This window comes from Mus pahari, chromosome 9 (assembly GCF_900095145.1).
Source record: "Mus pahari chromosome 9, PAHARI_EIJ_v1.1, whole genome shotgun sequence".
Lineage (NCBI taxonomy): Eukaryota > Metazoa > Chordata > Mammalia > Rodentia > Muridae > Mus > Mus pahari.
In genome coordinates, this window is record NC_034598.1 from 59,293,795 (window position 1) to 59,311,462 (window position 17,668).

Consider the following 17,668-nt stretch of genomic DNA (forward strand, 5'->3'; position numbering starts at 1 on the left):
CGTTTTTGTCACAGCAATGGAAACCCTGACTAAGACAGTGACCTACCAAGAAAATCCCAAGGAGCCAGGCAGTCATGGTGCATGCCTTTAACACCAGTACTCAGGAGGCACCGGCAGGCAGATCGCTTTGAAGCCAGCCTGGTCTACAGAGCAAGTTCCAGGATGGCCAGGGCTACCCAGTAAGACCCTGTTTTAGAAAAGCAAAACCAAGAATATTACAACTCAAGAATAGATGGCTCCATTGGAAATTGGACATGGTGATTGAGAGAGCCTTGCAGGCCAGGAAGGAAGGGTTAGTCTATCGTCTGGTGGGGACTGAAGAGACAGCTCGATAGTTAAGAGCACTTGTTGCTGTTGCAAAGGACCTGGGTTTAGTTCGAGCCCCCACATGGTGGTTCGCAACAGTAACTCAAGTTCCAGGGGAGCCAGCACCCTCCACGGGCACCACACATGTACTCAGTACGAATGCACACACGAGTGCAGAGCACGCAGAACTTTTTTTAACAACTGAGAAGACTCCTTGCAGCAGTGGTGTGAGTCCAGGGTCCGAGCGGTGACTTGTAGAGAGTTTCTTCCAGTCTGACAAAATGCTAGATGAGAGGAGTGAACCCAAGACTGTAACCAAAGGAGGCGTCTTGGTTCCAGAAAAAGCTGAAAAAAGACTATTGCAAACAACAGTAGTAACCATGAGATCATGGAGAGAGCTAAGTGAGAAAGTCGGACTCAAAGTTCTTCTCACCAAAGCTGTAAACGACAGGATTATTTTTTTGACTTAGAGACGGTGACATTCTTGGAAAGTGTGTGGAGTAGATTCACTGTTGAAATGCGGTCACGTGAGGCTGCCTGTCCCGACATTCCAAAGTATTTCATCATGGAAATAATATCCGTGCCTCCCTTTTATAATAAACGGATGACACCTGACCTAATAGCGTCCATTGTCGCAGAAGTTTGCGTCTGCTGTACTGTTACGAACATTTCCGAGAAGAATAGGGATAAACAAGAAAACCTCTGGTGAAGCAACTCATCTTTGTGGCTATCCCTCCTTAAGACCAGCAAGCCTAAAATTAGCACTAATGGTTTTCCGAATTCCAACCCTGCCTCGAGTGCGCTTACACACCACTGTTGCCACAAGGGAGAGGCCCCTGCTAAGGCGGTCTTCCCATCTGGCCCAGCGCTTTCTCCTGCTTTGGATCCTGGGGTCCAGACTTCAGGACACCACACAAATGGCTGTTTTGTTGAGGTTTAGTGACTGTCACAAGGCTACTTGAAAGGTGATTGTTTTTGTATGGAGGAGTGTGTCCCTGCTTGTAGGTGTGTGCAGCACTTGAGTCTGAATGCCTTTGGAGGACAGATGAGAGCATCGGGTCCCCTGGGCCTAGAGTTACATATGGTTGTGAGCTACCATGTGGGTGCTAGAAATAGAACCTAGGTCCTCTGAGAGTATCCAGTTCCTCAGCCCAAAGCTAAGCTAAACTTTAAACAGTATTTACATAATGTATGTGAGCACACTGTCGCTGTCTTCAGACACACCAGAAGAGGGCATCAGATCCCACTACAGATGGTTGTGAGCCACCATGTGGCTCCTGGGAATTGAACTCAGGACCTCTAGAAGAGCAGTCTTTGTTTTGTTTTGTTTTGTTTGGAGACAGGGTTTCTCTGTGTAGTCCTGGCTGTCCTGGAACTCACTCTGTAGACCAGGCTGGCCTCGAACTCAGAAATCCACCTGCCTCTGCCTCCCAAGTGCGGGGATTAAAGGAGTGCGCCACCACGCCTGGCTAGAAGAGCAGTCTTAACCGCAGAGCCATCTCTCCAGCCCCTAAATTTTATATCTCTAAAAAGCAACCCAATGTCCCAGGACGTCTGACCAGCACCCCCTTTTTGTTTTGTTTTTCAAAACAGGCTTTCACTGTGTAGGCTGTCCAAGAACTCACTCTGTAGACCAGGCTGTCCTCAAACCCAGAAATCTATCTGCCTCAGCTGGGGTTAAAGGTGTGTGCCGCCACCACCCAGCTGTGCCCTATCTTCTGAGTGGAGGATGCAGGCACTTTTCTGAAGAGACCCAGAGAGTAAATATCTCAGTTTCTGTCAGTTGATGACATCTGCTATTGTGTGAAAATAGTCCCACCTAGAAAATGAGAATGACTGTCCAATAAAACGGCTTTGTTGACACTGAAACTTGAATATTACATGGTTTTTCAAATCAAAATATTTCCTTTCTCTTGTTTTTATTCAAACATTGAAGAAACTATATAATAAATGAAACCATATAATAAGTAATATATATATAACATATATTGTATGTATAATAGATGCACTCACCATTCACTATCCACAGGCAGGATAAGATTAGGCAACCCACCAGGTTTAGCCCTTAAATTCATCATTTCTCTAGAGTAGACCGGCACCAAGACATGTTGACCACAAGAGGGCGATCTGTGATTTCTTATGGAGTTTAGAGTTTGTCCCTAGGCTCTTGGAAGAGTCTGGAGCAGGCCAGATTACTCCAAGCTACCCTAAAAAAAGGATTGCTAGAACCTGCGAAGTGGCTTAGTGGATGAGCCAAACTGATTCACTCACCGAGTTCAACCCCTAGAGAGAACCAATTCCCACGTGTGGTCATATGACGTACACAGGCAGACAGACAGACAGACACACACACACACACACACACACAGAGAGCTTGCTAAGATATTGTCTTCTTCCTTCCCATCTCATCAGTGAGGGTGTTCTGTTCAGCGCTTATTTGACCCCCCTTAGCATCAGGTTTGTCTGTTTGCTTTGGAGATGCGGTCTTGGTGTGAAGTCCAGTTTGTCCTTGAACTCAAGATAACCATCCTTACCAAAGCCAATTGCAGGTGTGAGCTGCACACCTAGATGATCAACTGGCTCTCTCCCTCCCTCCCTCCCTCCCTCCCTCCCTCCCTTCCTCCCTTCCTTTTTCCAGGTGACACCTTTCAGCACTTATTCCTCTATTTAGTCTATTAGTATTAGTTTATTAGTTATTTAGAGGGGTTGTTTTGTTTGAGACTGGGTCTCATGGAATCCAGACTGACCTAGAACTTGATATGTAGCAGACACTGTTCTTGAACTCCTTACCCTCTTGTCTGAGTCTCCCAAGAGCTGAGATTACAGGCTTGTACACCTATGATGCATAATTTACAAGAACTCTCTGAGTGTGTACCTTGAACCAGCTTTTTTTTTTTTTTTTTTTTTTTTGGTTTTCCGAGACAGGGTTTCTCTGTGTAGCCCTGGCTGTCCTGGAACTCACTCTGTAAACCAGGCTGGCCTCGAACTCAGAAATCTGCCTGTCTCTGCCTCCCAAGTGCTGGGATTAAAGGCATGCGCCACCACTGCCCAGCCTGAACCAGCTTTCACGGAATTCCTGCCTATCCGTGGTCATAAGTAATATTTTATGCTAATTATTAAAAGCCTACCTGCCTATCCTGAGCTCTGGACTGTATTAAATTACTTCTAGATAATATATTTGGATATTCTGCGGTCACTTCAATTAGAACATTCCTGAGACATAAGTCACCGTCTATTTTAGTCTTTCTCCATCATGGACCCCCGGCCTGGCACACAGCACCAGTTGTCTTGTTATCTGTGGTAGACAGGATCTGTCCAGCAAAGGCTTCTCTGGTAAGAATCACAAACCTCCCCCCAGGAGGAGTCCAGCGGGCGTGCCTACGTCACGTGACCATTCCCTTGGGTTTGGATTCAGGGCGTTTGTGACCCAATCCCGATCATCCTCATCTTCTGGGGTTCTCTTCAGTCGTTACCGCTGCCTGTGTGGGGCCCGGCCTTGGCTCAGAGATTCAAAGTGTGGGCTCAGGAACGGGACTTCAAAGTCTGAGCCATGCCTCCCTTGCTGGCTTTGTGACCCGAGGCAGGCTATTTATCTTCTCTGGGCCTTACTTTGTTCATGCTTAACCGTGGGCATAATTATCATGGCCTCGTAACAGGTCAAATGAGATGACGCATGCCAAGGACTGGCCATTGAACTCAGAGCGCAAAACATCAGCAGCGCGCTGGTTCTCAGACAGCTTTATTGGAGTATAATTTATATATTGTTTCGGGGCTGATTTGTGTCCCCTCCAAAGTTTGTGTGTTGAATCCCTAGCCCCCAGCACCTCAGAATGTAATTGTATATGAAGATTAAATCTTTAAATACGTAATTAAACTAAGTCATTACAGTGGGATCTAATTCAATACGAGTGCTCTTAGTTACTTAGTTTGTTTCTTTCCTTTTGAGACAGGGTCTCACTGTGTAGCCCTGGCTGGCCTGGACCTGGGTTTGTAGACCAGCCTCAAACTCACAGAGACCAAGCCTATCTCTGCCCCCCAAGACTGGGGTTAAAAGTGTGTGGCCACACAGAGCCAGCTAGTATCCTTTAAAAAGCTGGGCCTCGAAGTCTACTTGTAATTCTAGCACTTGGAAGGCTGGTGCAGGAGGATTCCTGAGAGTTCAGGATCAGCCTGGGCTATGCAGTAAGATTATATATATATATATATATATATATATATATATATATATATATATATATATAAGTTTTAAGGAGAAAAAGGGGGAGAAAGGGAGAAAAATGGGGAGGAGGGAGCAGATTTGGAAACAGACGCATGTAGAGGCAGAGGAAGATGGGCCACAGACATGGCTGCACAGTCCAAAGAGGCCCGGGAAAGGGCCTTCCCTCGCAGCCGTCCAAGGGAGCGGGCTTCGCTGGCACTTTGATCTTAGACTCCCTGCCTCTGGGGTTTCATAAGAATAAACCACTGTTATTTAGCCACCCAGTGTGTCTCATCAGCCCCTGCACACCAGCACATGCCCATAAATATCACCCGCTCAAGGTACGACTCAGAAATTTTGTAGTAAATTTAGAATTATATACAACCATTACCACAGGCTAATTTTAGACTCTCTTCATTGCCTCTAAAAGAAACCTTGTGCCTGTTTGCAGTCGCTGCCCGTCCACCCTCCGCTCCAGGCAAGCACCATGCTTCCTCTCGTCTATACATTTGCCCTTGCTGAACATTTCTTGTAACTATCTCGTGTGGTTGGAAACCTTTAAACTTCAGAATCAGCTCCCGCTGTGTCCTCCCAGCTCCTTAAAACATAAAGATAATGAGCTGAGTCTCAAGCCTTGTGGCATCTGTGTAATTACACACTCCTGTTACGGTTCATCTGCAATATGAGTAAGAGAAAACTTACATGGGCCACAGAAAAGTTGCATTGGTAATGAATACTCGGGGCTGGAGAGATGGCTCAGCAATTAAGAGCACAGACTGCTCTTCCAGAGGTCCAGAGTTCAATTCCCAGCAATCACATGGTGGCTCACAACCATCTGTGAATGGAATCTGATGCCCTCTTCTGGTGTGTCTGAAGACAGCAACAGTGTACTCATATACATAAAATAAATAATGAGAGAGAGAGAGAGAGAGACAGAGACAGAGACAGAGACAGAGAGATTGAATATTCAAGTCTGAGGGTCTGCAAGATGGTCGCAGAGGCTCACAACCTAAAGGAGAAAATGGAGTTCTGCAACCTGGACTCTGCCACACATACATGCACATGTGCATGCACACAAACACACAAATAAGTATAGTACATTCACAAGTATAGAACATTTATAAAGATTAGACAAAAAAAATAATAGTCAAAATGACCGTTGTGATCACTGTGTAAGAATAACCACTCTGATCTCAGCACTCAGTGTAGAGGAGGAGAAAGGTAAAGATGTCTGTGAGTTCAAGGTCAGCCTAGTCTACACTGTGGGTTGGTTAGCCAAGGCTATACAGTAAGATCATGCAAATAAATAGGTAGATAGACAGGCAGATAGATAAATAAGAAAATAAATAACCACTTCAGCACTTCAGCACTACATGACCTTACTTGCAGAGCACAGAGGTGAGTGAAGTCAAAAGTTCAAGGTCACCTTCAGCCACATGTGGAGTTCAAGTCCTGCTCGGGGTACATGGGACTCTATTTCCAGAACAAAACATTAAAATCCACAATGAGACCTGAAATGACCAGCTATTCCTTGAGCTCTCTCTCTCTCTCTCTCTCTCTCTCTCTCTCTCTCTCTCTCTCTCTCTCTCTCTGTGTGTGTGTGTGTGTGTGTGTGTATGTGTGTGTGTGTGCCAAATGGCCCAAACCAGTGCTGAGTACACAGGAAGAGGCATCGTACAGAGTGCCCATCCATGCTGGTTAGCTTTTACCGATTTCACAGAAACTAGCTTCATACTGGAAGAACAAACCTCCAGCTGAAGAGATGCTTCCACCAGACCGGACTGTGGACTTGTCTATGGGGCATTTCCTTGACTTCTAATGGATGAAGGGCCCAGCCCACAGTGGACAATGCTACTCTTGGGTAAGTGGGTCTGGGCTGTGTAAGAACGGTAGCTGGGCACCAGCTCGGGAGCAGATCAATGAGCAGGGCGCCTCTGTGGCCTCGGCTTCCATTCCCATCTCAGGCTCCTACCTGTAGTTCATGCCTTTGCCCTTTGATGGTGGATCATGGCCAGAATGCCCAATAAATCTTTTCCTCCACAAGCTGCTTTTGGTCATGGTGTTTGTCACAGTGACAGGAAAAGAAACTAGATTAGCTTCTTTCGTAGAAAAGGAATTAAGAAAAAACAAACAAACAAACAAAATAAATAAACAGATGGGCTCTCAGGTAGCCCAGCTAATTTCAGACTTGCTGTGTAGCTGAGGGCAATCTTAAACTTCTCTCTTGCCTCTACCCCCCAATTGCTGGAACATGGGTGTGCGCCACAATGTGTCTTTTATGCCATATCTGATTGAGCCCAAGGCTTCATGGATGTTAGTTAAGCATGTTTCACACCAAGCTTCATCTCTTGGATAAAAGAAAGGGTGGTTTAAATGAAGTCTTTCCACAGTATCGCATCACACCACAGTTGTGGAGACCTTTGCTTTCCTAGTCTAGCAAGACCGGCACTCCCTAGTAAACTTCAAGTCACATAGACTAGAGAGGAGTGTAGCTATACATAGACAAAGGTGTTAAAGCCAGATTGACTGTCGGTCAGCTGATGTGGGTCCCTGATCAGCAGCAGCAGAGATGGGTTGACATTGCATTGCTCTTCCATGGATGGTTTTTGACTTCAAGGAAGTGTTTGCTATCAGTAAATTTGTGGGATATCAATACAGTGGCAAAGAAGAATGTCTTCAGCAAAGGATCTCAGTGAGAGGGGAGTCAAAACTCTGAGAGATTGCACCTGTACCTGTCACTTTTCTAATGGCTGTGATCAAAACCAACAAGGAGCAATTTAAGGGAGTAAGGGCTTATATTGGCTCATGGTTCGAAGGCACAGGCTGTCACGGTGAGAAAAATCATGGCAGCAGAAACAGCTGGCAGCTGCTGTGGTAGAAGCTCAAGGATGCTTGTTCACCTCCCTCCTGACCAGGACAAGAAGTAGGGCTTGGTTATACCTCAAGACCTGGCAACCAGAGGTGCACTTCCTTCTACCTACCCCCCCAAAGGTTCCAGACTCTCCCAGAACCGTCCTGCTAGCTTGGGACCAAGTGTTTGAAAACCTGAGCCCGTGGGAGATGTTTTATAGGCAAATTATACCACCACCAAGATTCTTGTAGGAGGTATACAGAAAATAGAATATATACAAAAAACAAAATGAGTCACTTAAAGCCATAGACTGATGTATGAGCCAAGCCAGATTTCACATACGGGAGTGGCACTTGGACACAGGACTCAAGAAGCCGAAGGCAAGAGAAATGGGATCATGTTTCCTGAGTTGATTTGGGAAGCTTCTAGTTGGTAATAATATTCCCCTTTTTAAGTCAGGTGAGGTGGCGCATGCCTTTAATCCCAGCCGTAGGGAGGCAGAGGCAGGTGGATCTCTGAGTTCAAGGCCAGCTTGGTCTACAGAGTACATTTCAGGACAGTCAGGGCTACACAGAAAAAAATCTTGTCTCAAAAAAGAATAAATAAAATGCTCTTCTTTAAAGCTTAATCTAATGTGTGTACATTTGCTGCACATGTTGTGTATACCACGGTGCTTATGGAATCCCCAAAGAAATAGAGTCACGGATGCTTGTGAGGAAACAGAAGTTGGGTCCTCTGAAAGAGTAGCAGGTACTGTTAACTGCTGAGCCATGTCTTTCTCCCCTCTCCATTTTATTTATTTATTTAGACCTAGGACCTCACTGTATAGCCCTGGCCAGCTATCTAAACCAGGCTAGCTCAGAACTCACAAAGATCTGCCTGCCTCTGTCTCCCGGGGGCTAGGATTAAAGGTGCACCTGGCTAGTACGTCTAACTCACATGTGCACAAATCCTGTGTATTCAGTAGTTGCATGAGCAGAAGTGAAACGGATGCTGAAAGAATGTGGCCAAAAAGCTCTGTGGCGAGGGGCTGGCCAGGGAGCCCAGCAAGAGGGTCAGCCTTCAGTGTCGTGAGCACTGCTGTCTGAAGGTGGTGGCTCCTACCCTGGAGAATCCATCCGGGGAGTAAGAAGACGTGAAATACATTTTTAGAAGGTCAGTTCACATCTGCTTTCTATTTGTCATGTTTTGTCAGCACTTCTGTGAGGACAGGGTCATTACACCAGCCCAGGAAGCCAGAGGCAGCTAGATCCTGCAGGACTGGCACCCCACCCCCACCCCGCCCCCTTGCAGGTCCTTGATCATGCATCCCCTGTCACCCATCCCCAGAGCTGAAGAGGCTGGTACACCCTCAACCTCAGCTCTCAGTTTCTGCCACGATCAGTATCAAGAACAACCATGATGCATCCATGCTTGCCAATCAACTGCTCTCCCTGCACTGCAGACCAACATCTACGACACACAACTTAGAGACTTCAGTCTGCCGATGATAAGCATCTGGTAAGCAAGAAAAAGAAAATTCCCCTAATTTTTTTTTTTAATTCTATTTACCATCTCCTCTAGCTGGGGACCTGGAGTCTGTCCAAGAGACATACAGGCAAAGCCACTGGCTTCAGGAAAATCCCTGAGCTAAGCAATCGAATTGCCTAGTCCTGCTTATCAGAAGTAAGATTTCCCAACCGTGCTTATCTTGAAGCCTTTATCAGGAGCAAGGAGAGCTGGCTGTAGATGTGGTTCAAAGGGCAGTCGAGCAAGCACACAGGGTCCCCTGCTCGTCTCCTCCAGTCTTTCTATAGCCAAGCCCTGGCTGGTTACGACGGGGTCGATTTGAAATGACAAGGCTTCCGGGACAGTTTGGGTCCCTCGTGGGTCGGCAACAAGAAGCTTCTGGTGCTGAGACGAAGAAAGTATTCAGTGAAGCACTTGGGAGTTCAAAGCCATCCTTAGCTATCTGACTATGAAATGCTTCTCAAAACAAAGTGAGGCAAAAGAGTGGCAGCATCTGGTATTGGGCTAGAAAGAGACCCTACCCAGTCTGGGTGAAGCCAAAGCACCAACGTTATGGGCAATTCTGCGGTTGTTTGTTTTCTGAGACGGGGGTTTCTCTGTGTAGCCCTCGCTGTCTTGGACCTCTGTAGTTCAGGCTGGCCTGGGACTCACAGAGATCCGTCTGCCTCTGCCTCCTGAGTGCTGGGATTAAAGGCGAGTGCTGCCGCCACTACCTGGCTGTGGGTGAATGCTTTGAGGCCTCTGAGCAGAAGAAAGCTGACGACCAGGCCTGGGAATGTAGCTCATGGCTGAGCGTTGGCTTAGCATGCACAGAGCTCCAGGTTTCCTCTCCGGTACCATACAAGCTAGGGTATACTGCTACAGGCCCGGAAAGCAGAGGCAGGAGGATCGGAAGGTTAAGACCTTTAAGCTCAGTAGAAAGTTTGAGGCGGCCAGCTCTACACGAGGCCCTGACTGAGAAGGAAAAGGCTGAGCAGCTGTCATCCATAACCTGCCTTCTCAGGAGGCCAGCGCTCTGTGATCACAAACCCGCGCCTCGGGGAGGGTGATCACCATGTTCTCTGCTGCGTTTAGAACTAGTGTGGAGATGAAGAAAACACTTGGTTGGTTGCTCTGTCATGTGCGACATTTTTAGGATCGCTCATTGGTCCTGCTAGAAAACGTAGCATCCACTTATTTTTGTGAAAACATGCTCCAGGAAGGACAATGGGACTTGGTTTAGTCTCTCTCTCTCTCTCTCTCTCTCTCTCTCTCTCTCTCTCTCTCTCTCTCAGATTTATTTAATGTATTTTATGTATGTGAGTACACTGTCTCTCTTCAGACCAGAAGAGGGCATCAGATCCCAGTACAGATGGCTGTGAGCCACCATATGGATACTGGGATTTGAACTTAGAACCTTGAGTTCAGGACTTCTGGAAGAGCAGTCAGTGCTCTTAACCACTGAGCCATCTCTCCAGCCACCCCCACCCCTTTCTTTCTTTCTTTTCTTCCTTTGCATATCTCTACAGGAAGAAAGAAATATTCAACTTAATTTCTCCCCCTACACACACACACACACACACACACAGAGAGAGAGAGAGAGAGAGAGAGAGAGAGAGAGAGAGAGAGAGANAGAGAGAGAGAGAGAGAGAGAGAGAGAGAGAGAGAGAGAGAGAGAACACTGCAAGTGTCTGAAACCAGAGGAGCCCCCAAACCAATCACTATTGGCGAGACCTTGTTTCAGGGTACAGAGAGCACTCAGCTAAGATAGAAACGCAAGTGCACAAGTGAAATAAGTTCTATTTAAAGTTTCTGACTTTCTTGTCTACCTTCATCAAACAAAGCTGTATTCTAGAGAGAAAATCGAAGCTCATTCTGGTGGGGGCAGGTTCTGGGGACTGTCTTGTACCCTCCTTGATGTGCATGCAGCTTTGGCAGATGGTCACAGACTTCTGCTCAGTGAGCAGAAGTTTCAAAATCTAAGTCACATTTGGACTGCAGCTCGCACACTTGCCAGATGCATGAGCTATTCTACTAGTTCTCAGAGATACGTCAATCTCCGTCGCTCATTCTCTGCCACCTTGGTGGGTTTTGTTTCCTTTCCTTGAGATGGTTGGGATTGAACTACAGGCCTCACACATGCAAGGCAAGCCATTGTACAATTGAGCTATATCCCCAGCCCTGTATCCTTTTTTGCAATGTCAATAATAAGTCAATGTTCCTCTAAAACACCCACCTGTCAACAAAGGGCTGTATGTGTCGAAATGAGGCAGCACCAAGAACGGGAATGACCCAGGTTCTTTCCTTCCACACTTCCCTTGGGAAACTCTGTTCTTATAACTAGACCTGGCTCTTCTCTGCTTTATATCAAAGGAAGCCTATGTCATCTAAATACATTTGGGACAATCCTTCAATATTTCTATCTTACAATCCCTTTAACTGCCAATGAGTTAACTTGGGTGTGATGATACAGATTGGTCATCCCGGTATAAAGGAGACTGAAGTAGAGGGATTGAGGTGAGTTCAAGCCCAGCCTTCACACACACACACACACACACACACACACACACACACACACACACACACACACTGTAGCAAAACCATTGTCTATTGCTCTCATTATACTTTACCATAGTATTTGCCACTCCTGCCAGTTTGAATGAGGGGCAGGTAGGTGACCTTATCAGGATGACCTCAAGGTGGGCTTTGCAGGATGCTGAGAGGAACTCCCCATCACAGAAAGATGGACTTGAAGCAGGCAAGCATACAGAACAGCTGCTCTGCTCCATCTTTTCCGTGGGCGACAATGGTGTGGGCACAGGTGCTTGCCACTGTGTGGTCACCTGGCTGTCAGAACACTTTTTCTGAACCACGGTGCTCACCATCGTGACCTGCCACATCCTCCTTGTAAGCACTTGAATCATGATCTGATCTGTGATTACATTCCTGTCTTCCAGTTGGACTTGCTGTCATGAGTACTGCAGGTTTCTGAGTTATGAGGCCTATGTGCTAGGGAGGTTAATTTTGTTGACTTGATTGGCTAAGAAAGTCTACAGGATTAGCGGAGTACACCTTTGGGTGTGTCTGGGGTGGCATCTCAAAGACAACTAAATCACAAGGGCCCTGACCTCCTGCATGGGTTAATCCCTTGACAGGGTCGTATTTTTGTCTTAAAAAATATATGTAGAAAGAAAGAAAGAAAGAAAGAAAGAAAGAAAGAAAGAAAGAAAGAAAGAAAGAAAGAAAGAAAGAAAGAAAGAAAGAAAAAACAAAACACTGAAATTTTTATTTCAAAGTGAAATTTCCCCATTTTTGGTTTGAGCAAGGATGTCATTGTATATCCTAGGCTGGTTCCAGTCTGGTCTGAGCTGGACTGAAGAAGCAAGATCCTCTTTCATGTGCCTCTCAAGTGCTGGGATTACAGCTGTGTGCCAACAAGCCCACTGAAAATTACCAATTCAAATGACCAATTCTAGGGACACTGACCCATAAAACATCCCATGGATTCTGTGTGTAGCCTGAGCTACTGGCTTTAGTAATTCTTCCCCCTGGGATTTGGTTTGTGGCATTGTCGACAAGCTGGGAATGAATGTTTCCAGATGTAAGACAGTAACTGGGGTAGCCAGCCAGATGTGTGTTTTAGGGTTGGGAAGAGAACAGAGTACCACAAAGGGAACATTGAAGATTCTGCAGAGAGTGAGTGGCCCAAGGACAGGCAAAAGGCACAAGACTCTTAGGATGGGAAGGAGGAGGGATTTGGAGAACGAAGGAAGATGAAGGACCTTGACATCAGTGTGTAAGAACTCTAAGAAATAGTTTCGCTCCCTCAAGCCCCCAACCCAAAGACAAGATGAGTAGGTTGTATGGAAAAGACCAAGGCCACACACACACACATTCACTTCATCAACTGTGTTAACATTTTGTCTAGGCTCCGCCCCACAGTAACCTGGCAACAGTCTCTACTCCTCTACTTCTCTTCTCTCTCTCTCTGCCTTTCTCTGTCTCTACTACCATCTCAACTCCCTTCCCTATGCCCTGAATAAACTCTATTCTATACTAAAAAACAAAACAACCTCCGGGCTTCTAGCCTTAGCTCAGCTGGGGACCACACTCCTTTCACAGTCCCACAAACTGTACCCTATGTGTATCCAAGGGCAAGGACATTAAGTCCATTGTTGGAGACACAGTAGAGGCTGCAGTTGCCAGAGACAGCTTTGACATGGTGTCCTGCACATCTGTGCACACCAGCAGTGTTGTTACAAGACTGCATGAGTCGGTGTCAACACAGCAGTTAGGAATTTTTCTCATGGAATCCAGCAGGACTAGAGATACCGCAGACTTCCAAATGCTGCCCTCTGACCTCCGCCAAGACCATGTAAGGAGCCGAGACTCTGTAGACCTGCAAGCATCGTCCTGTGATCTCCTCTAAGCCCATGAGAGGCTGACACTGTGGGGTCGAAGACAAACTATCTTCTAGGAGTGAGAAACACTAGGAATTATAGTTCAAGATAGTTTAAATTTTTATTTATGTATATGGAGATGTGGCTGCTGGGATTCTGTGTGGTCCACTTGTTTGTAGGTACCTTTGGATGTTAGACTAGGGTATCAAGGGCTAGAGAGATGGCTTAGCAGTTAAGAGCACCGACTACTCTTCCAAAAGTCCTAAGTTCAATTCCCAGCAACCACATGGTAGCTCACAACCATCCCCTGTAATGGAATCTGATGCTCTCTTCTGGTGTGTCTGAAGAGAGCAATGGTGTACTCATATACATAAAATAAATAAATAATTCTTTAAAAAAGAGTAGGCTATCTATCAGGTGCCCTGAAAGTGTGAAGCTGTGAAGCCAGGAACTGAACCTGGGTCTCTGCAAGAGCAGCCAGTGCTCTTCACCACTGAGCCAGCTCTCCAGCCCCAGAAATTATACTGGAAAGAAGGAAAGGAAGGAAAGGAGGAAAGGAGTCAGGTGGAGGTGTAGCTCAGCAGCAGCAGTGTGAGTCCCAGCACCAAGAATATAAAAACAAAACAAAAACAAGTTGAAGTGTCCTACTAAATGAGAACAGAGACCAAGAGGGTTTGAAGACTCCCCGGAGCTCAGATTCATTTTAAAATTTCTATTACTCTTGGAATTTTTTTTTTAAATCATTGTTTTGAGACAGGGTCTCCCTTGTATCCTAGGCTGGCCTTGAACTAACTGTCCTCTTGCTTCAGGCTCCAAAGTGCAGGGATTATAGGTGTGCCTCGCCACACCCGACTAGGTCAGCATCTTTAAAGTGGCTTTTGCATTCCGGACAGCAAGCTAAGCCCTAGGTATTTTCTGTTAGATGGAAAAAGATGAAGAAATAAGTAATTGCCACAGGGCTGTAGATGTCATAAAAGGGTTATTAACAGGACACTATTGAGAAAGCAAAGACGTATTCTGGAAGGCTTTTCGAAGAGGAGGCATTAAAACTTATGTTTAAAAGATGAGACATAGATGTTATGAAGCTAACAGGGAAAAGTCCAGGGCACATGCACGTGTGTGTGCGCTTACACAAACACACACACACACACACACGTATATGTGTATCTACATATATGATTTATATTGCATATTATAAATCATATATTATATATACAAACATATACACATACACACATGTGTATATATCTATATATGATTTATATATTGAATATTATAAATCATATATGACATATATATATACATATACACATACATATACACATAGTCACACATGTATATGTATATACTTATTTATATATTGAATATTATAAATAATATATGATATATACATACAGATACATATGTGTATCTGTATCTATATATAACTTATATGTTGAATATTATAAATCATATATGGTATACATACACACACATACACACACACACACACACACACACACACACACACAGATGAATGGATATAAGGACCAGCAAGGTTCATCCTGAGAATTTCAGCTGGTTCCCAAAGTCTGACATAGAGTGCTCCCAGCCAAGCAAAAGAGAATGAAAATGAAAAGTTAACATGAGGGAGAATAAATGATCCAGAAGTTGGTCCTGACCTATGGAACAAGGAAAAGCCATGGAAGATGTCCAAGCGTGACAATGACATCATCAATTTCTCAGAAGATATGCATCGGCTGGAAGCAGGAACATTGAGAGGGAAGCCGGTTTTGATGTGTTTACTTAGCAGCAGCAGCAGCTCTTAATGGATTGAAACGAATTCTGTGGCTCTTAAATCTCTTTATCCACTGGTTAATCCAGGGTTGTGGAACCATCTTAGGCCAGTATGTGTAATGGATGCCTACGAGACACTTCTGGTAAGTGCTTTCATCTTGACAGAAAAACCCTGAAGAAGAAAGTTCTCTTGCCTCCTCTTTTCTTTTTTTCTACCTATTTCTCTGTGAAGACGTGCTGTTTGGGAGGCGGCAACCCTTTTGGGATTATGATGCAATAAATCTAAGGACGGAAGCCAGGAAAGTAAAGATTGCGGAACACAAGGTACTTAGTTTCTAAAACATCTTTGGAAAGGCCGGCCTTGAACTTCCCAAGCTGCTGTGGATAGGGTTTTGTTTTTGTTGTTGTTGTTGTTTTAGATTTATTTATTTATATTATGTATATGAGTACACTGTCACTGTCTTCAGATTCACCAGAAGAGGGCATCTGATCTCATTACAGATGGTTGTGAGCCACCATGTGGTTGCTGGGAATTGAACTCAGGACCTCTGGAAGAGCAGTCAGTGCTCTTAACCTCTGAGCCATCTCTCCATCTTCACCACCACCCCCCCCCCCCCGTGGGTACTTTTAATGTTTTAAATCATAATGAGTTGGTCGGAACAACCGATGCTAATCTTCAAACAGAATTCCTCGTGTGCGGTCGTTTCTGTGTGCACAGGAGATGTACAAGGGTGCTATAGGGTATTTGACCTCACGAACCCCGAGATTGTATTATTTACTGGAAAAACCCGTTTTCAGTTGTGGTGTGTGGCTCAGCTTTAGCACGCAGCTTTAACCTAAGAGCTTTCTGCTTGAATAGTGTAAACAGGATTAAATAAAGCCAAGCCCAGGTCAAGAAGTGGAGGAAGCAATCAGTTGACAGGGAGTAGACAGATTATTGAGAAAAAAAACAAAACCATAGAGAGTGAGGAGAGAGGATAGAGAGGCCCACAGTAAGAAGAAGGGCGGGACTTGGAGTCGGAGGGCATTGTGAGAGAGGACATTGCTGGTGGGAATCCGCTAAGGCTGTGTGCTTTCTCGGCCTCTCTGGATTAGAAGGCTTTCACCTCAGCATCTGGCTCCCGAGTCGTCTTTGGTAAAACCTAACCATTGAGATTTTGTTATGATCCACATGGGGGTGCGCCCTCCTGGCCCCTCTCACCTCTCTGCCCGGCTAGACTTAATGGCTTCTGTAGGTTTCACGAAGGTTCTCCACTCTTCTGGGCTCTTTCCTTTGTAGCTTTGAACTCTCCTAGGAGGAACTCGGGCTCATGACACTTAATATATTGAATTATTATTGATCACGAGGCCAGAAGTCATACTTTTATTTTTTTATTTTATTTTTTTTTAAATCTCAGTGCTCAGGGCAGAAAGGATAGAAACCGACTGACTCCAAGAGAATTTGCAACAGGAGAAAAATGAAAATAAAGAGAAGCGCTGGATGGGGCTGGTGAGATGGCTCAGTGGGTAAGAGCACCCGACTGCTCTTCAGAAGGTCTGGAGTTCAAATCCCAGCAACCACATGGTGGCTCACAACCATCCGTAACAAGATCTGGTGCCCTCTTCTGGAGTGTCTGAAGACAGCTACAGTGTACTTACATATAATAAATAAATAAATAAATAAATAAATAAATAAATAAATAAATAAATAAATAAATCTTTAAAAAAAAAAAAAAAAAGAGAGAAGCGCTGGATTCGTTTTTTTTCCTTGTTCTCGGGGCGGGTCCGGGGCTTGGTGCACGCTAAGCCATGGCTCCGCAGCTGAGCTGGGCCCACAGCCTCCACATTTGGGGGCTTCCCTGGCTGCCTCGCTGGCACCTGAGCAGGATGCTGGAGAGTTGCTCAGGCTGCAGGCTTTGAGTATTGGCACCGACGAGGCCTCCATCCCACCCACGCAGCTGGGGTTCCAGCAGAACCAGTTCTCCAGACAGCCCAAGCTGGCAGGCGAGGTCTCAGGCTCTTCCTACCTTCGGGACTCAGAAGCAACAATGTGCCTTAGGCCAGCTTCCTTGGTCTCTGCCTGGAAGGGCTCTTAGCTGATAATGTCTGGCAGTGTCTGAGGGTTATCATCCTGTAGGGGCTTCCTTCACTGGATAGCCTACAAGAGGCATGGGAGAACCAGCACGTTCCTCGTGCTCCTTGGTAGAGCCTTTCTTGCGCAGACTGCTGTGGTCTAAGGAAGAACTTCACTGTGCGTTCTCACAAAGCTGGAATTCCTAACACGTGGCTGGGTCTTGGTTTTGTTTCCATCTCTGGTCGATGTCTTTATTATCCTCTCTTTCTGACCTAAAATTGTAACCTTTCCCTCTTAGTAAAACATTAGCATAGACTCTTGCCTCAACCCTTTTTTTTTTTTTTTTTAAAAGAGCAAGACAAAGAACATCTAATGTTCAGGATCAACGTGTGTGTGTGTGTGTGTGTGTGTGTGTGTGTGTGTGTGTGTGTGTGTGTGTCCCAGAGCTTTGTGGAGTCAAGTCTTTCCTTCCACCTTTAGGGATTGTCCACAGATTTTAAGGTTTGCACAGCAAGACTGTCGAGCAGTCTCATGAACCGCATGAATCGAGCATTTAAAGGATACCTCTGCAGATGTTTCTCCAGTCTCAACTGGAG